Raw genomic sequence first — 17002 nt, 5'->3', positions numbered from 1 at the left:
TCCAGTCTTAGGGACTGCTCTAGGAATCCCATAATGGGACAATTGTGTGGTCACTTGATTTTTTTTTTTACCAGTCTAACTTGAACGTTTTCCTTTTACTTCCTTTCCTTGCTTTCTGTCTTTCTAAGTGTCTCCACTCATCCCCCTCAAGGTCGTATCTTCTCTTACTGCAGGTTAATTTGTTTCTAGGTGGTTGAATCAGAAGAATATAGGACACACACTCCGAGGGGTTTCAAAAATATCTCCTCCTGTGGCATATGCTGCCATTCCCTAAACACTAGAGGGGCTAATTGGTAAAATAATGTTAATATATTAAGCTGCAGGAATCTTTGATTTCTGGGGACAGTCTTTCCATTATGAGCAGCTGTAAGAGATGCACCACCAACACAAATGGGTTAATAATTATATCAGAAATAAATCTAGTTGCAAAGCAGGTAGCTTCAAACTAGATAATTTAGGAATAGTTTGGATAATTACTAATTAGGTCTACTGACAGGGGGATTTGAATTATTCATGAAGGGCTGAAAACAGTGGGTAATTCATTCCTGCATACCTCTAAAACTAATTTGAAAGTTGTTTATTATATTTTTCTCAAGCTGATGGGCTGCTATTTATCTCTGGTTTTATTTTAAATGATTTTTTTGAGTAATTCTTTCCCTGAGGCAGAATGGTATTGTGACCAGAGCACTGGAAGTAGGAGCCAAGAGAACTCAGTTCCAACTTTAGCTCTGTTACCGACTAGCTTTATGACCATAACAGGTCACTTCATCTTTCCAGGCCATAGCTTTTTTAGCTGTAAATTGGGGAGGTTTAAACTAGCTAATTTCAGAGGTCCTTTCCAGCTCAAAAAGTTATGATTTCATGACTCTGGGTGTCTTCAGATAACAGAAGGGGAGAGAAAAATTTGTCAGAGGTCATTTGTTTGCTAAAAATAACTAAAAGTTCTAGATGACAATCTAATTCTAATGTGGTGGTTCAGATCAAACCTTTTGCCCTTTTGAATTTATTTCTTTAGAAGATGTAGATGAATTAGTGTGGGAACTGTGTTCTCTATCTTCTGCCCTCATTTGTCATGTAATGTAGGTTTAAATTGCTCAGAAATAGATTTGATAACTGATTCACAGTTCAAGGACTGTAGCGCTCTTATTTGTCTACAGCTGTATCTTTTTAGGTGGCATGATATATGGCATTATCCTTTAGAATGTCCCCTTGGATCCTTTGATTCAAAGTTTATATTCTATTATTGACATTTTAATTGTATTATTATATAATCTTTTGTAAAGTGAGTGTTTAGTAATCACAACGATGCAGATATGGCTTGAACTTCTGTCCCTTATTTCAGTAATAGGTGGCAGAAGTAAGGCTAACATAGTCTAACTTTTCAGATTATATATTTTATGTAAATATTAATATATTACATATATATGTATATATGCTAAAGACCTAAGGTACACAAGGGACCTATTTTTCCTCCGATGAAGGGAGAGTGGAAGAACTCTGATAACTTGGAAAAAAGAAAGTAGGAAATAGAAGCCTATTGCATGGGCTGCAAAAATGCAAGTGCGCAAGTAAATTTCTGTTATCGATATTGATTCATGCCAATCACTTAGACCTTTCTACTCTAATGCTTCCAATCTTGCCATAATAGCACCAGACAGTGATTTCTAATGAGTCCATGGGCATATACTGCAGGGGACATGCCTAATTTTATTATTCATGTTTGATTCCTTTGCCTCATATGCATACCTCAGCTATCCATGGGAAAGATGTTAAACACAGAGTCATGTTAGATATAGGTAAAAATTTCACCTCTTACACACATTAAATGTGTAACCATAAGCAAATCACTTAGCACCTCCAAGCCTCCATTTCCTCATTGGTAAAATGAGTGTAACAGTGATTTCACTTGAATCTGCCAACACTTTCTACCCCAGGTTTGGTGGGAGGTATGTTTAGTAATCACAATGATGCAGATACGGCTTGAACTCCTATCCAGTCTCTTGTCTACGAACAGAGCAATAAGGAACCATGCATCAAATAACATAGCTATCAAATAAGACAGAATAGCAGAGTAAATAACCAGGGGCAATCAAATTCTAGAAATCATTCTCAGTCTCCAGTAGTGACTTCACATTCATATGTAAAGAAAGGTGGTTAGGGGGCTAGAACTCTAGTTGTAACTTTCTTTTGCCCCACTAATCTCTAAACTTTCCATGTCATTATGCTTCTCAAACTGTCATTCACTGCTTCTCCTGCCGTATATACTATTATTGCTCCCCATTCGTTAAAGGAAATATTACTGCTCTTTTGTGAGACTATCCAAAGCCAAGAAGCCTCAGAGCTAAAAAATATATTTTCACATCTTTTGTTTGTTAGCTGTATCATACCTGTCTGACACTCAGTTGATCTTAAAAACCTTGTTGACTAGCCTATCTCCACAGAAAGTTCCCAGTTTTCATAGCATGATGAGGGTGAATCAATTCCTTTCAGTTCTTTTATCATCCTGCCATTTACTACTTGAGCCATGGAGATTGCCTTGAAAAATTTTGATGTCTCAAAAAAGTACTTAGTGCCATACCAATCAAGCTACCAAAGAATTATTAGGAACAAAAATCCAAGAGTATTAAGGAAATCAATGAAAAAAGGTAAAGGAAAATGATCTAGCAGTACCAGATCTCAAAATGTACTACAAAGTAGTAATCACCAAAACACTCCGGGACTGGATAAGAAATAGAGTGGTTGACGAATGGGATAGATTAAGTACATGATATACAGAAGTAAATGACTACAATAACCTAGATGTGACCAATGCGGCCTAAATTAGATGGAAAACAAAAATTTGGGGAAAAATTAGTCAGTTTCTCTGATAAAGATCTATTTTCTCAAATATATAGGGAATTGAGCCAAATTTATGAAAAATAAAGTTCATTTCTCAATTGATAAATGGTCAAAGGATATAAATAGGCAGTTTTCAGAAGAAGAAATCAAAGTTATCAATAGTCATGTGAAAAATGTTCTCAATCGCTAGTAGAGAGATGCAAATCAAAACAACTCTGAAGTACCAACTCATACACATTATGTTGGCTAATATGACAGAAAAAGAAAATGACAAGTGTTGGTGGGACTGTGGAAAGATGGGTACAGTAATGCACTGTTGGTGGAGCTGTAAAATGGTCCAATCTTTTTGAGGAATAATTTGGAATTATGTATAAGGAGCTATAAAACTGTGCATACCTTTTGACCTCACAATATCACTACTAGATCTGAATCAGAAAGAGAAAAGAAAAAAGAAAAAAATGTAAAAGAAATCAAGCAGTTCTTTTAGTGGTGGCAAAGAATTAGAAACTGATGCCCATCAATTGGGCAATGACCGAGCAGGATGTGGTATATGATGGCTATGTTATACTATTGTCCTTTAAGGTATGATAAAGTGGGTGATTTCAGGAAAACTTTGGAAGACTGATACAAGCTGATGCAAAATGAAGTGAACAGAATTAGGAGACCATCAAATACTGTAATAGCAATATTGTAATGATAATCAATTGTGAAAGACTTACTCTGATCAATACAATGATCCATGTTAGTTCTAAAGGCATTGTAATAAAAATGCTATCCACCTCCAGAAAGAGAACTGATGAACTTGGAGTACAGATTGAAACATATTTTGCCACTTTATTTTTCTTTTGCAGTATGGATAATGTGGGAATATGTTTTGCATGACTTCATATGTATAATTTTCATTGGTATTTCATTTTTCAGTTGTGTCCAACGCTTTGCGGTGGGTATACTCTTTCTTGTCTTAATGTGTGTAGGAGGGGTATGTGGGAGGAAAGGATTTGGAATTGAAAATAAAATGAAAAAATAAAATAAATTGCAAAGAAAGTACTTAGCAGAGTTGAAGGTAGAGGAAGAAAATGGAAATTTGTGTTCTGGTTCCTGCTGCCATAGCAAAGTTCCCTTTTGTAGTTAGAGGGAATATTTAATCTTATGGAAATATAGGTTCAGATGACATAATGTATGTAAAAATGCCTTCTAAAATTTAAAGGACCATGTAAAGTTTAACTATGCCTATGATAATCTTGTTAATTTGAGTACTCTTTCCAACAGTGCACCTTTTGTGCTTTATTAATGTAACCCATTTGTGCCTTAGTAGAGAGACTACAGGAATTAGGAAGATCTGAATTCAAATTGTGCTCCTGACAGTAAACATATTGTCCATTGCCAGGCACATATTCAAAATTCTTTAGTCTGGATAGCATCTCTTAGGGATTTTTTTCTCCCTCTGGTAATGTGTTCAAGGTCATTTCACTTAATGGTGAGGCATTGGAGCATGTTGGCTAGTATAGGGGATGGTCAACTGTAATAATTGCTACAGAAAATTGAAGCAAATTAGGCACTAGAAAAAAAGGCATTGAATTTGATGTTGGAAATGAACACATAGGGAAATATAAATCTTTTGAATTCAAATATAGTTATGCCTCCATAGGCCATAGTTAACAATCCTGGAATTAAATACATTCTGCTTGAGCTGAATTGAAATTCAACTGCAGATTGGGAAGAGTTTAAATGCCAATATGAAAAGTTTGTATTTTATCCTAGAAACACATGAAAACCATTAAAGAATTTGGTAAGTAACATGATCAAATGTGTCAACTTGGGACTTTTGAGAAGGATTAATTGGATGGGGAGGCAAAAGTCTGTAAATATGAGCCAATTTAGATATTTGCAGTTGTCTAGTGAGAGGCTGTAAGTGTTTGATTAGGGTCAAGGTCTTATGAATGGCTATGACAGGACAGGTGAGGGAGATGCTTTGGAAATAGGAATAACAAGTGTTGCATTGTTGCTCATTATTTCTTCTCAAAAAGGATCAATGACATCAGGAGGGTGATGTCTTGACTCGCAAGTGAATTGGCTTTGAGTGAAACAAAGCTGTGCAAAGTCATCAGCCTCACTTTCTCCTCCAAAGTCATCAGAGTCCAATGACAAGACAGGTTAGGATGACTGACAGTGGTGCTGGATGCACTGGAGACCTTGTGTCTTTAAGGTAGGTCTTTCTCAGATCTCAGTTTGTCTGAGGCAACACCCATTTAGTATTTAAAGGCTATATAAGAATGAAGGCAAAAGATGACCTAGCTTGTCTTCAACAAAAGAATTAAGGAGGGGAAGATGCTCAGAGTTTCTGGTCAGAACAGGAACAATTGCTATTTATATTCACAGTCTTAGAAACGATATAGAAGAAAAAGTCCAAAAGACTGTGACCTTCACTGAGTTGAAGGATGGTAGTACCCTAAATTAAAATAGGTAAGTCTAGAGGAAGGATAGGAAATATTGCAATGAGTTTTATTTATATATGTTGAATGTGAGTTTTTGAGGTAGAAATGTCCACCAGGTAGAAGGTAATGTGGAGAGAAGGGAGAGATTAGTGCTGGTTATATCTGTTTCGAAGTTACATGAAAAGAGATGATGTTTACCCCTATGGAAGATTACCAAGGGAGATTGTTTCAAGAGAGAAGAGAATATCTTTTACAGGAGGTAATAGGATCCAGAATTAGGAAAGTGGGATCCAAGAATTTAGAGTTGGAAAAGACTGTTGAAATCATCTTATCCAACTCTTTCATTCAATAGATGTGGCAGTGGAAATGGAAAAATCAGGAAAGGAGAATCAACTAGAATTGATGACCAGTTTTATATGAAAGATGAAGGAAGAGTCAAGGAAAATTATAAGGAGTAATTTGAGATAAGCGTCTCTTCTTTTTGATTTATACTGTCAATGTAAAATCACATCAAGAAAGAGAATGAAGGCCAGCAACGGAGATGGAGAAGGAATGGTTAAGAGAAAAGACAATCAACATAGAATATTTTCACAGGGGCCAAGGAAGGAGAATTCCAAGAATGAGAGTGGTCATTTAGTGTTAAATGTTTCAGAAGAGTTAAAGCAAAATGATATTGAGAAATGAGACTGAGAGAAGAACATTGAATTTGGTGTTGGAAATATACATATAGAAAAAAAGTAATTATTTTGAGTTTAAATATAATTACAAATCTCTGTAATCCATGGAATCACAGATGTTGAAGGGACCTTAGAAGGCATTTAGTTCAACTCCTTGACTTTATAGATGGAGAAACTGAGGCCAATGGAAGTGAAATGATTTGTCCAAGGTCGCAAAGTCGTGATTTTCAGAACACAGATTTGACCCCAGATCTTCCAACTCCAAAACCAATACCTTTTCTGCATGTTGACCCTTATACCTTAAAAAAAAGAAAATTCCATAATGTCTTTACCATTCATCTAATGAAAAGTACACTGACTGGTTAGCAATCTGAAGATTTGTGTTGTAGAACTAACTGTGCCATCAGTTTGCCATTGTGAGGTCATTGAAGTTCCCAGCCTTCACTCTTTTTTAAGGAAATAGAGTCAAATACAACAAAATACAACAATAATAATCATTAATAATAATTACATTAAAAATATTCACAACTAAGATACTATAATAAAAAATTTTGAGTCGGAAGACAGAATAGGTCATCTTGTCCGAGTCTCTCATTTTGTAAAAATGGAAAATGAAGATATACACACAAGAAATATTAGGAAAAATCAACATTGCCAAATTTGACAACTTTCAATTCACTTTGATTCTACTATCCTGATTCTAGATGTTATTAATGTAAAGAGATTTGAGTACTTCCCAGTTTTATAAATCTATGATCCTTCAATTTTTCTAAAGAATGGTTTTCTTGATATGAGGAGCTATTGTTTTTGGAAAAAGAATGATAGTTTTATGTAAACACAACAGCTTTCAGAGATACCTGTTCGTGACAGAATTCTTGTCCATTCTTCTTTACTATATGAGGCAGTCAAGGATTGACCTACCCAGTTATGTGGTATTGTAATAAAATGTGATTTTCCTAACTGTATCCATCAAACTAAAAGTCTCCATTTCTTGGGCACTTTAGATAGCCAGACATATCTATTTATAAGATTACTAGAAAGTTAGTTTCTGCCCAGACTTTTGCCTTGGCCCATCAGCTTAGAATATGATGCCTGGACTCTGGATCTCTCCTTGGAATCTAGGCCTGAACTCCCTGGTTTTACTTAATTTGGTGGATTATTAGCATGGTAAGAATTAGAAATTTCAATAAACTTTAAATGTTTCTTGATATGGCATATATACAGTGGAGTTTGTTAATTATTCCTCACTCTTGCTATGTGACTCGTTTATCTATCTTTTTCTTTCCTGGTCATACAGTTTTTTCACTGAAGATATCCTTTACAATGCTTTTACTTTATAATTCCTTCTTTTTAGTGTACTGAAACCTGCTCATGCCCATTCAAGAGTTCATCCTGCCTCCATAAATATTTGTTGAATATATGTGGTTGTGAAAAACTTGTTTTAAGTTGCTTCATGAATTTCAAAGCCAGGCTCTATATGATAAAGCAAGCATTTGTTTGGAAATATGAAAAAGAGACCTCTTACAAAATCTCAGTATGCAAAAAGGGGCACCACAACATTCTTCTAACTCTAAGCACTCTCATGGCTTTTAAATAAGAAGCTATGAAAGCTTCAGAGATCACAGAAAAGATAAATGTAAAATTTTAATGGACACAAAATCATATAAATATGTCACACTGTCACTGTTAATGCTAACAAAAAATGTTACCAGGGATGAAAGTCATGGCACAAAAGAACAGTGATACAGATATTAACTGCCAGGCAATCTCATTCTATATTTTTTTAAAGAGCATTTCACCTTACAAAATTATACAAATAGATTCATTTCTAAAGGAAAATTCTTAGGAAAACTTTCAGATTCTTTCTTTGAACATAATGCTTTTGAAATTTCATTCCGGTCATCAGGATCTCTACTAATGATCTTGAGGCTAAGTTCTACCTTCATATTTGGTGCCCTGCAGTGCCTGGGACCATGAGGAGACAAAAAGACACAAAGAAATGTCTCTTTAGGCTTCTGGTGGGCATCTTTTATGTGTTATGATGAAGTGCCTTCACTTGCAAATAATCTTTTGTTTGATAATTCTGAAACCTCTTATGATAAGCACTAATGCACTGTATGCAGGTTTCTTAAGGAAATAAGGTTGTATCATTATAGTGGAATAGATACAGGGTTTGGAGAGATATTTTATTCACCATTGGTGCTATGAGTAGTCTGTCAATGTTAGTCAACAAAATCATTAGTCAGTCAAGTATCTGTTAAGCTCACACTGTGTGCCAAGCAGATACTGCTAAACATTGGAGATACCAATAGAGGCAAATCTGCCCACATGGCACATGTATTCTGATGGGTGATCAAAGTACAAATACCTAGGCATGTGCATCTCTTTCTCTCTCTCTCTCCATATATAAACATAAATTCTTATTCATATCCACATATACTCATATGCATGGATCCATATAATATATGATGGATGTGTGTGAAAGAGAGACACAGAGAGAGAGCAGAAAAAAGACAGTCTAAGAGAAGAAGGTATTAGAAGTTGGGTGACCCATGAAAGGCCTTCTGCAGGATGAAGGCTCTGAGCTGAGTTTTGAAAGAAGCCAGGGAACCTTAAGAGGAGGAAGTGAGGGCCAGAGCATCCCAGGAATTGGACAGCCAGTTCAAGTGTGAGAGATGAAGTGTCATGTCTGAGGAATTGCCAGTAGGCTATTGTAACTCTATTATACTGTGTGTAGAGGAGTAAGGTATAAGATTGGACACATATGAAATGTCCAGATAATGAAGAGTTTTAGATTTTATATTTGATCTTGGTGATAATAAGTAATCATCGGCATGCACCGAGGGTGACATGGTCAGACCTATGCTTTAGAAAAATCACAGTGATTAATGAGTAGGGGGAGGATTAGAGTGGGGAGAGATGAGAAGAGACTTGAGGCACAGAGACCAGTTAGAAATTTGTTTCAGTGGTCCAGGTGAAAAGTGGTGAGAGTTTGAAAAAGTGTTAAGGATATTTGAGTGCAGTTAGGAGGGATGCATATGAAGCATTATAAAGAGAGAAATGACAAGACTTATTAATAAATTACATGTGTGTAATGATTAAAAGTGAGGAATACAGTATGATATTGAGGTTCTAAGCCTAAATGAGTGGGAAGATGGTTGTACCACTACAATATTAGAAAAGTTCAGAATAGGAGAGGTTTTGATGAAAAACAATGAATCTTGTTTTGAACATTTTGAGTTTCTGATGCCTGAGGAGTATTCATTTTGAAATGTTCCAAGAGATAGTTGAAGTTGTATAACCAGCTCAGGAGAGACACTAGGACTGGATAAATCATCTTAGTAGAAATGATAATTGAACTCATTGGAACTGATCAAATCATCAAGTGGGATATAGAGTAAGACAAGAAAGAGACTAAGGCTTGGCATTGGGAACACCCAATGATAGCTCATAGTTGACATGGATAAAGAACCAGAAAAGAGGACTGAGAAGGAATAGTGTGACAGGTGGGAGAGGAACTGGGATAGAATGCTGTCATGGAAACCCAAGAGGAGAGAGATTACAGGAACGACAATCAGTGGTATATGTACTACTGAGATGTCAAGGAGGATAAGATCTGAGAAAAAGCAATTAGATATAGTAATTGAGAACATTGGTAACTTTGGAGAAGGCAGTTTCAATTAAGATAAGTTTAGCGTTAGGATTACTGTGTTCATTATATGTGATAGCTATCTAAACTTCTGCGAACATGATGTATGTACCATGTGTGTGACCTCAAGATTGCCCAAAGAGTACCACATAAGTTGTCTATTCCATTCTTTCCCAACATGAGTTGTTCATCTTCTTTCCTTCTTAATGAGAATCTAGGAGGGCCAAACCACTGCATTTGGGTCATGGTAACATTGTATGGAGCCTCATCCTGAATTTGATCCTGTTTTGTTACCTGTGCTTCACTCTGGGCATCTATGTACTGTATACACTCTATGCATTCTGTGCATATATGAACCAATTTGAAAGCTATGCTCTCCATATTAGTGCTAACCATGACTAAGTTCATTCCCAACTACATAGACTTTGAATTGGACACAATGAATATTATTGCTGGTGAGACATCTGTGAACTATTGCTGGAGAATCCTGAAAGAAACTCTGAATTCTCTCTCGTGTTAGGCCTTTAGCTGTGCTTTTCTGTCCTTGCATACTTTGCTTAGTGCTAAGAGATGGATAACTCAAGCAGTGGTGAGAATCAATTTATTGATAGTTAACACACCTAGTATTGTTGCATAGCTCGGTGGCTTAGTGGAAAGACTACTGAATCTGGAGTCATAAGACTTGTGTTTAAATTTCTGCCTTGCTACTTACCATCAATATAACCGGCCAAATGACATAACCTTGGGTCTCAGTTTCCTCACCTATAAAATGATGGAACCTCTAAGGTTCTTTTGAGTTCTAAGGCTATACTATAATATTATAGGGTTTATCCAGATCAGGATCTAACTCTGTACATCTATTTTTCTTTCAGTGTAGGAAAATATTCATGAATAGTATCGCCGCCAGAAGCTTTAAGTCATTAGTTACGTTTGAAAGAAAAGAGAAGGAAAGGTATTAATCTCCTCTTCAGTATGAAAATTCTCTCTCATCCTGTCTCATAGGTGAGTTTTTAGTGCATAAATACTTCTGACCCTGCGATTGCTGAAGATGTTGTTCATTTGTTTCAGCCATGTTTTCTTCATGACCCATTTGGGCCTTTCTTGGCAAAGATACTGTAATGGTTTGCCATTTCCTTAACCAGCTCATTTTACAGATGATGAAACTGAGGCAAGCAGGAGTCATATAGCAGTAAACTGCTGAGGCAAGATTTGAACTCAGGTCTTCCTGATTCTAGGCCTGGCACCCTATCTACTGTGCCACTTAGCTGCCACAATTACAGAAGACAGAATTTGTAAAATATGCACCTTAGCCTTTGGTTCAGAATTGGAATCCTACAGATAGCATTGTCTTGGATAGCTGATGTGAATTTGATCGTACTGCACATCTTGTTCTATCAGTTGTTTTAATGTGGAAGATAGGAAATGTATCCCAGAGACCTTCAGAAGCTTGCTCTGGATAAGTAATTCTCAGACTTCTTAGAAGATCACCTGACTATTTTTTGTGCCCTGATTAAGTGGTACAAAATATACCTGGAGTAGGACACAAAGTATGGCTGTCTGGTGAGGAGAAGAAAAGGAGAGGCCATATTTTATCTCTTTAAAAGACTTATTTTCAGTAGCTATATATTAAGAGATATTATGCACAATTGTTTTCTCTGAGGTAAGGCCCTGGTTATCCCACCTCAGTAAAACTTTGCTTTTCAATGTGCAGATCACTCCACCATGCATCCATCATCCGTTCATGGGTCTGAAGCATTTAGGATCCTAGACTGTAAGGGTTAGATTTCATAATGGAAGAAAGCTTAGAGGTCATCATCTCCAATTCACTTATTATCAAAATTAGTATTAGTGTCTCTTTAAGAATGATGACAGTGTCTTTGAGGCTGAAGTTATACTTAGTGAGTATAGGTAATAAAGTCACTCTGTGAAAAGAAACAAAATCTCCCCCCCTCCAAAAAAAAACCCAGCTCCATTTTCTCTTGTGCTGGTTGGGAATTGCACCTTGTCTTAGATCTCAGTAAATCTTTTCCTTTCAGTTTGAATTTGCCCAATGTCAGGTATGAGAGCTTGAGAATTAGTACTCCCAATCCTACAAGTAATTTTCTAGCAATTTCAGGGATGCCACTAGATATTGAATATTCAGGCATGAATTTGTTGGAAGAAAATACTATAGGTTGGAACCATTTTTTTTTCTGGTTTTGAAATGTGAAAATTGAGAAACTGAATACTTATCAAATTGACATACTGTAGTCAGTAAGCAGCAGGTTTTGAATCATTTGTCTTCAGATCTTACCTCTTGCCTGGATACACTTAACATCAGATGGTTTTGTTCTGGCATTTTTTTTTATTTTTTGAAGTCAGTCTGGACCATATTTGATGTCTGTCAAAAAGAGCTGGCATCCACATGCACAAATAATATCTAATTATTTGATTCAAAACAATATATAAGTGCCCAGTTTGTCTACCTGCAAGTCATATTCTCCCTTACGTATGAAAGGCCACCCAATAATCTCTATCTTGCTATTTTACTCTAGAGGTCCCATCTACTCTGAGCTGTGGTTTCTTCTGAAGTGTAGACAAATCTTGATTTACTCCTTTGCAATGGTAAGATCCTCTAGATCACAGATTTTTAAAAGCAGAAAAATAGTTGTAAATACATAAAATATAATACATAGAATTACAAAGAAAGCCAATTATACTGAAATATACTTATTAAAATATTGAAGCAAATTCACAGATGCTCTAAAAACTATCCATGTTAAGACGGTCTATAAGGGGTTGAACTATTCCTCTCTGGGCTCCACTCCTGGTTCTCTGGACTTCTTTTCTCTCCATAACTTAGCAACCTTCTCCCTCTGGGAAATTACTGTGTTCCTGCAGCCCATTCTTTGGATTAGTGAGTTTTTCCTAGAGTTTCCATGTTAAGAAGAGACCAACTGTGATGTCATGTTCACTCCTTCATTCCTCTCTGGCCTCTACTAGGACTCTATGGATTTCTTTCTCTATCATGCCCCAGGGCACTTTTCTTTCCATCCCCTCCCCCTTTCAGTTCCCATTTATGTGTTATCTTTCCCCATTAGAATGTAAGTTCCTAGCAGCAGGAACTGTCTTGTTATTTATCTTCTGTTCCCAACACTTACCACAGGGTCTGGTACACAGTAAGAGCTTAATAAACCCTTGTTTTCTGTCTGATTAATTCTAGTTTCCCATTACCTAGAAGATAAGAGGAAGGGGAGTCCTGAATTCCTCTATGACAATAGATGGTATCTTTTTATAACTAAGAAGGGAATCTCCTAATATCTTTTCCCATGGAAATATTACAAAGAATGCTTGGATTTTTCACTTTTGTGAATGTAGTCCAAAATTTCAGGCACATAACAGATTATGAGGACTGACTTGGACATGTGTTATACCTACAGAATTGGTGCGTTACATTGTTTATATGTGAAAGCAAATTAGAGTAGGGACTGGACCTTTGATTCCACTGATGTAAGGATATCCAGATGATGAAATTCCTTATACCTGTGCAAGGTGGTACCTTCTCTGCAACTTCTTAGAGAGTTGTCTGGAATCCTGAAAGGTGGAATGATATTCTGAGGATCACAGAGCTAGTATGTAACAGAGTCAAGACTTGAACCCAGGTTTCTTGCTTTAAGCCCTCATCTCTATCCATTGTCACACTTATTCTCATGAAAGGCTATTAGCTCAAAAGAACCAACTTCCAAATGAATTTACAGAGAGCATAGTTATTTTATAAATTTGGGACTTTCTGTCCATATGAGATTAACGTGAATTATAATTTGCTTGCATTCATTGTTTGCAGTTGCAAATTTTAGTTGAGGGGTTATGTTGTATTGGCTGAAAATTGGTTGAGCAGTCTTTTGCAGTCTAATTTTCCTAAGTGATGCCATGAATTTGCATGAAAAAAGTACAATTAAAAATATCTTCATCATTCAAAGCTTAACCCCTTCACAGAGGTCTCTAGATGCAGAAGGCTAAATTCTATATAACAACTTACTGACTTCATTGCAAAACATACATTGTTATTCTTTTTATAACCTCTATTCCATGTAAAAATATTACTTTAAGAAGTTATTTAGCTTTGTAAGTGGTAGTTTAAGACACATTTGTGTCTTTATGAGATCATTTTTTTCCTGAACAAATTTAATGTATTTGTAGCTTGTCTATATACACATCATGGCAGAGGACATTTTGAATATGAATTTCATTGAGTGACAAGCCACACAAGAACTTGTTTTATTGAGCCATTCATTTTATGTGAGTTCAAATTCCCAACCTACCATATGACAACTATCTCATGAAATCCAGTCAAAGAATTACTCTTATTTTAGAGTGCATTTAGATGTCAGTTTTTATATTTTTTCATTGCCTATCAAATAGCCTATGTGAAACTTCCCAATGAGGAAATCAAAGAGACTGAATTGGTCATACATTCTGCAAGCTCAAAATGTGTCAATATTTTCATTGTCAACAATGTGACTTGGCAGCCAAAAATTCTAGTGCTGGCTTAGGCTGCCTCAGCAGAGGCATTATGACCAGAAAAAGGAAGGTAATGCTTTGCCTTCACTCTGTCTTGGTCAGGCCCTATCTAGAATGCTGTGTTTAGTTTAAGATGCTACATTTTAAGTGTTACCTGAAGCCTGGAGTTGGAGAGGTGCAGAAAAGTGTCTGGTTGTATCGCCAAGAAAATATTCACAGCACCGAAGGTAGTTTGGAATCGCAAAGTATATCAGACTCTCCATATAGAAGGCAGAAGAAAAACATTTACTCAGACACCAGAAAGTGAAATACATCATAGTAACCAAGAAGTCAATACACATTAGCACTACAAGGGACAAAGCCATTCCCAAGTAATTCCCTTTACCTCCCCCCACCCCTGCAACACCCACCCCACCTCTTGCTGGGGACTTCCCACAAACACTCATGATCCTAGCTGTCTGCTTGCCTATGTCCTCTCCTCCCTCCACTCTAACTGCTCTCACCACCTTCCTCTCAGTTCTGCTTCACTCTTCCTGTTCCACCTAATCAGCAAGCTCCTCCCACCACATGGGACTTAGGCTTCCATGTGATTTAAGCAGGTCACATGGGCCTATTAATGAATGGGAAAGATCTTCCCATTTAAATTACCATTACACTGACCCTAGAGTTCCATGGATCATATTCTGCCCTAAAAAGGCCTCTCCTTGAGGCCAAAGAAAGGGTATCAGATATGGTTTATCCTCAGAATGAGAGAAAATCTCATAAATCTAGGAACAGCTCATATCTGGGGTTTCCCCTAAAAAGGATTAATAAGATCTTTTCTCGAAAATGTGCTTAGTTTTCAAAGTAGATATCAGGTGTGGAACACTTATTTCCTCCACTTCAAAAGAAGTTATTCAGATACAAGACTAATAAATGCTCATTAAAAACAGCCAGTATTTTCAGTTGAATTCTATCTAACTCCTCAAGGCCAAAGAATTAATAAAGGTACTCAGGGTAATCTAACAAAGGAATTTTTATGGTATTAATGGAAACATGATCATGACATTTTAAACCATGGCATTTCTATCAGTCGTTTATTTATCTATGGGAAGAATCAGGGATCCTTGAAGTATTACAGTAAAATTGAAACAATAATTCACTAAAGTTCTTTTCTCATGACTCATCATTAACTTCAAGTTATCCCTGCGTTTCTTAATGTTATTCTAATGGAATAATTTCTGGTAATTGTCAAGCTGAAAAACATATAATAAAAAAGTCTGATGATAGATTCTTGTTTGATTATCCCTCAAATACCCTAGCCACTCAGTTCTTTAAAATATTCACCTCCCATAAAGTACTTCTTTACCACACCACACAGAAAGATGGACATACCCTTGATCTTGCCATCATCCACTGATGTGCCACTTCCATGGCCAAGAATTCTGAAATCCCCCTAACCAGCCATAATCTATGGGCTTTTCATTTCTCTCTCTGCCTTCCCTTATATCACCCTGCTCTAAATGCACTATGACCTCCAGTCCCTTGATGTCTTAATTCTCTCCCAGGCTATCTCTCCTATACTAGACACCTTCTCTTCTCCCCTTGGTGAATCAGTTCAACTCTACATTGTCAGTTTTGCTCAAATCCTTATTATATCAACAATTAGGCCTAGTCAGGTTGAATCTTGAATAACTCCAACCATTTATTACCCTTTTTCTTCCACATGTGCTGCTGAGTGAAATAGAGAATAATATGCAACCATTCTGACTTGGTTCACTATAAACTTATGTTATATGACCTCAATTGGTCCCTCATTGCTGCTAGGCAATCCAACTTATATCTCTCTTATCAACTCATTATCTCACTCTTCATAGGAGCTTTCCAAACTTTTTCATCCCCCGCTTAAACCTTCCATGACTTCCTTTCTCCTGACTCTATCAGCTGAGAGCTTTGCCTCATATTTTACAGAAATATGGAAGCCATTCACAGCAAAATCGCTTTTCTCTCTTCTTCCTCATCCCTATAACTCAGATGCCTCCTGAAACTTTCTCCTCTTTCACCTCTGTCTCACATGATGAAGATTTACCAAAACTAACCTCTTTGCTTACTCAGCTGACCCCATTCCATTCCATCTCCTTCAACAGACTGGCTCCTCTGTCATCCCCGGTCTTTCAATTTTCAATCCCTCCCTCTATTGGTTCACTTTCTATTTCCTACAGACATACCCAAGTCTCCTCTCTCCTGAAAAAAACCAAAACTCTCACTTGATCTTTCCATCCCTAACTATTATTCTTTATCTCTTCTGCCATTTATAGCTAAACTCCTTAAAAAGGCCATCTACAATAGGTGCCTCTAATTCCTCCCCTCTTCCTCTCTTACCTTATCATTCCACAAAAAAAAATCCAAAAAAAGAAACAAAAATACCCCAAATCTGCTCTCTCTTTAGTTACTAAGTCTGTTGGTTGCCATCTCCAGTAGCCTTTTCTCAAACTTCAATCTCTTTGACTTCTCTGCGACCTTTGACACTGTTGATCACTCTCTCATCCTTGACACTCTCTTCTGTCTGTGCTTTGAGGACACTACTCTCTCCTGATTTTCTTCCTGCCTATCGAACCAATCCTTTTCTATTTCCTTCACTGAAACCCTCTCCAGATCATATCCTCTAACTGCAGGTGTCCCTCAGATTCTCTCCTGGTCCCTGTTTTCTTCTCCCTCTACACCACTTTACTTGATGATGTCATAGATCCCATAGATTTAATTGCCCTCTTTATATGGATGATTCTCAGATCTACCTATCCTCCTCCAGTCTCTCTACTAAGCCTTCAGTCTCACATCTCCAACTACCTTTCAGACATTTCAAAAGTATGTCCAGTAGACATCTTAAACTCAATACATCTAAAATGGAACTCATTATCTTTTAA

Source organism: Notamacropus eugenii, chromosome 6 (genome assembly GCF_028372415.1).
Source record: "Notamacropus eugenii isolate mMacEug1 chromosome 6, mMacEug1.pri_v2, whole genome shotgun sequence".
Classification (NCBI taxonomy): Eukaryota; Metazoa; Chordata; class Mammalia; order Diprotodontia; family Macropodidae; genus Notamacropus; species Notamacropus eugenii.
The sequence above is the reverse complement of the archived record's forward strand: the minus strand, read 5'-3'. Positions refer to the sequence as shown.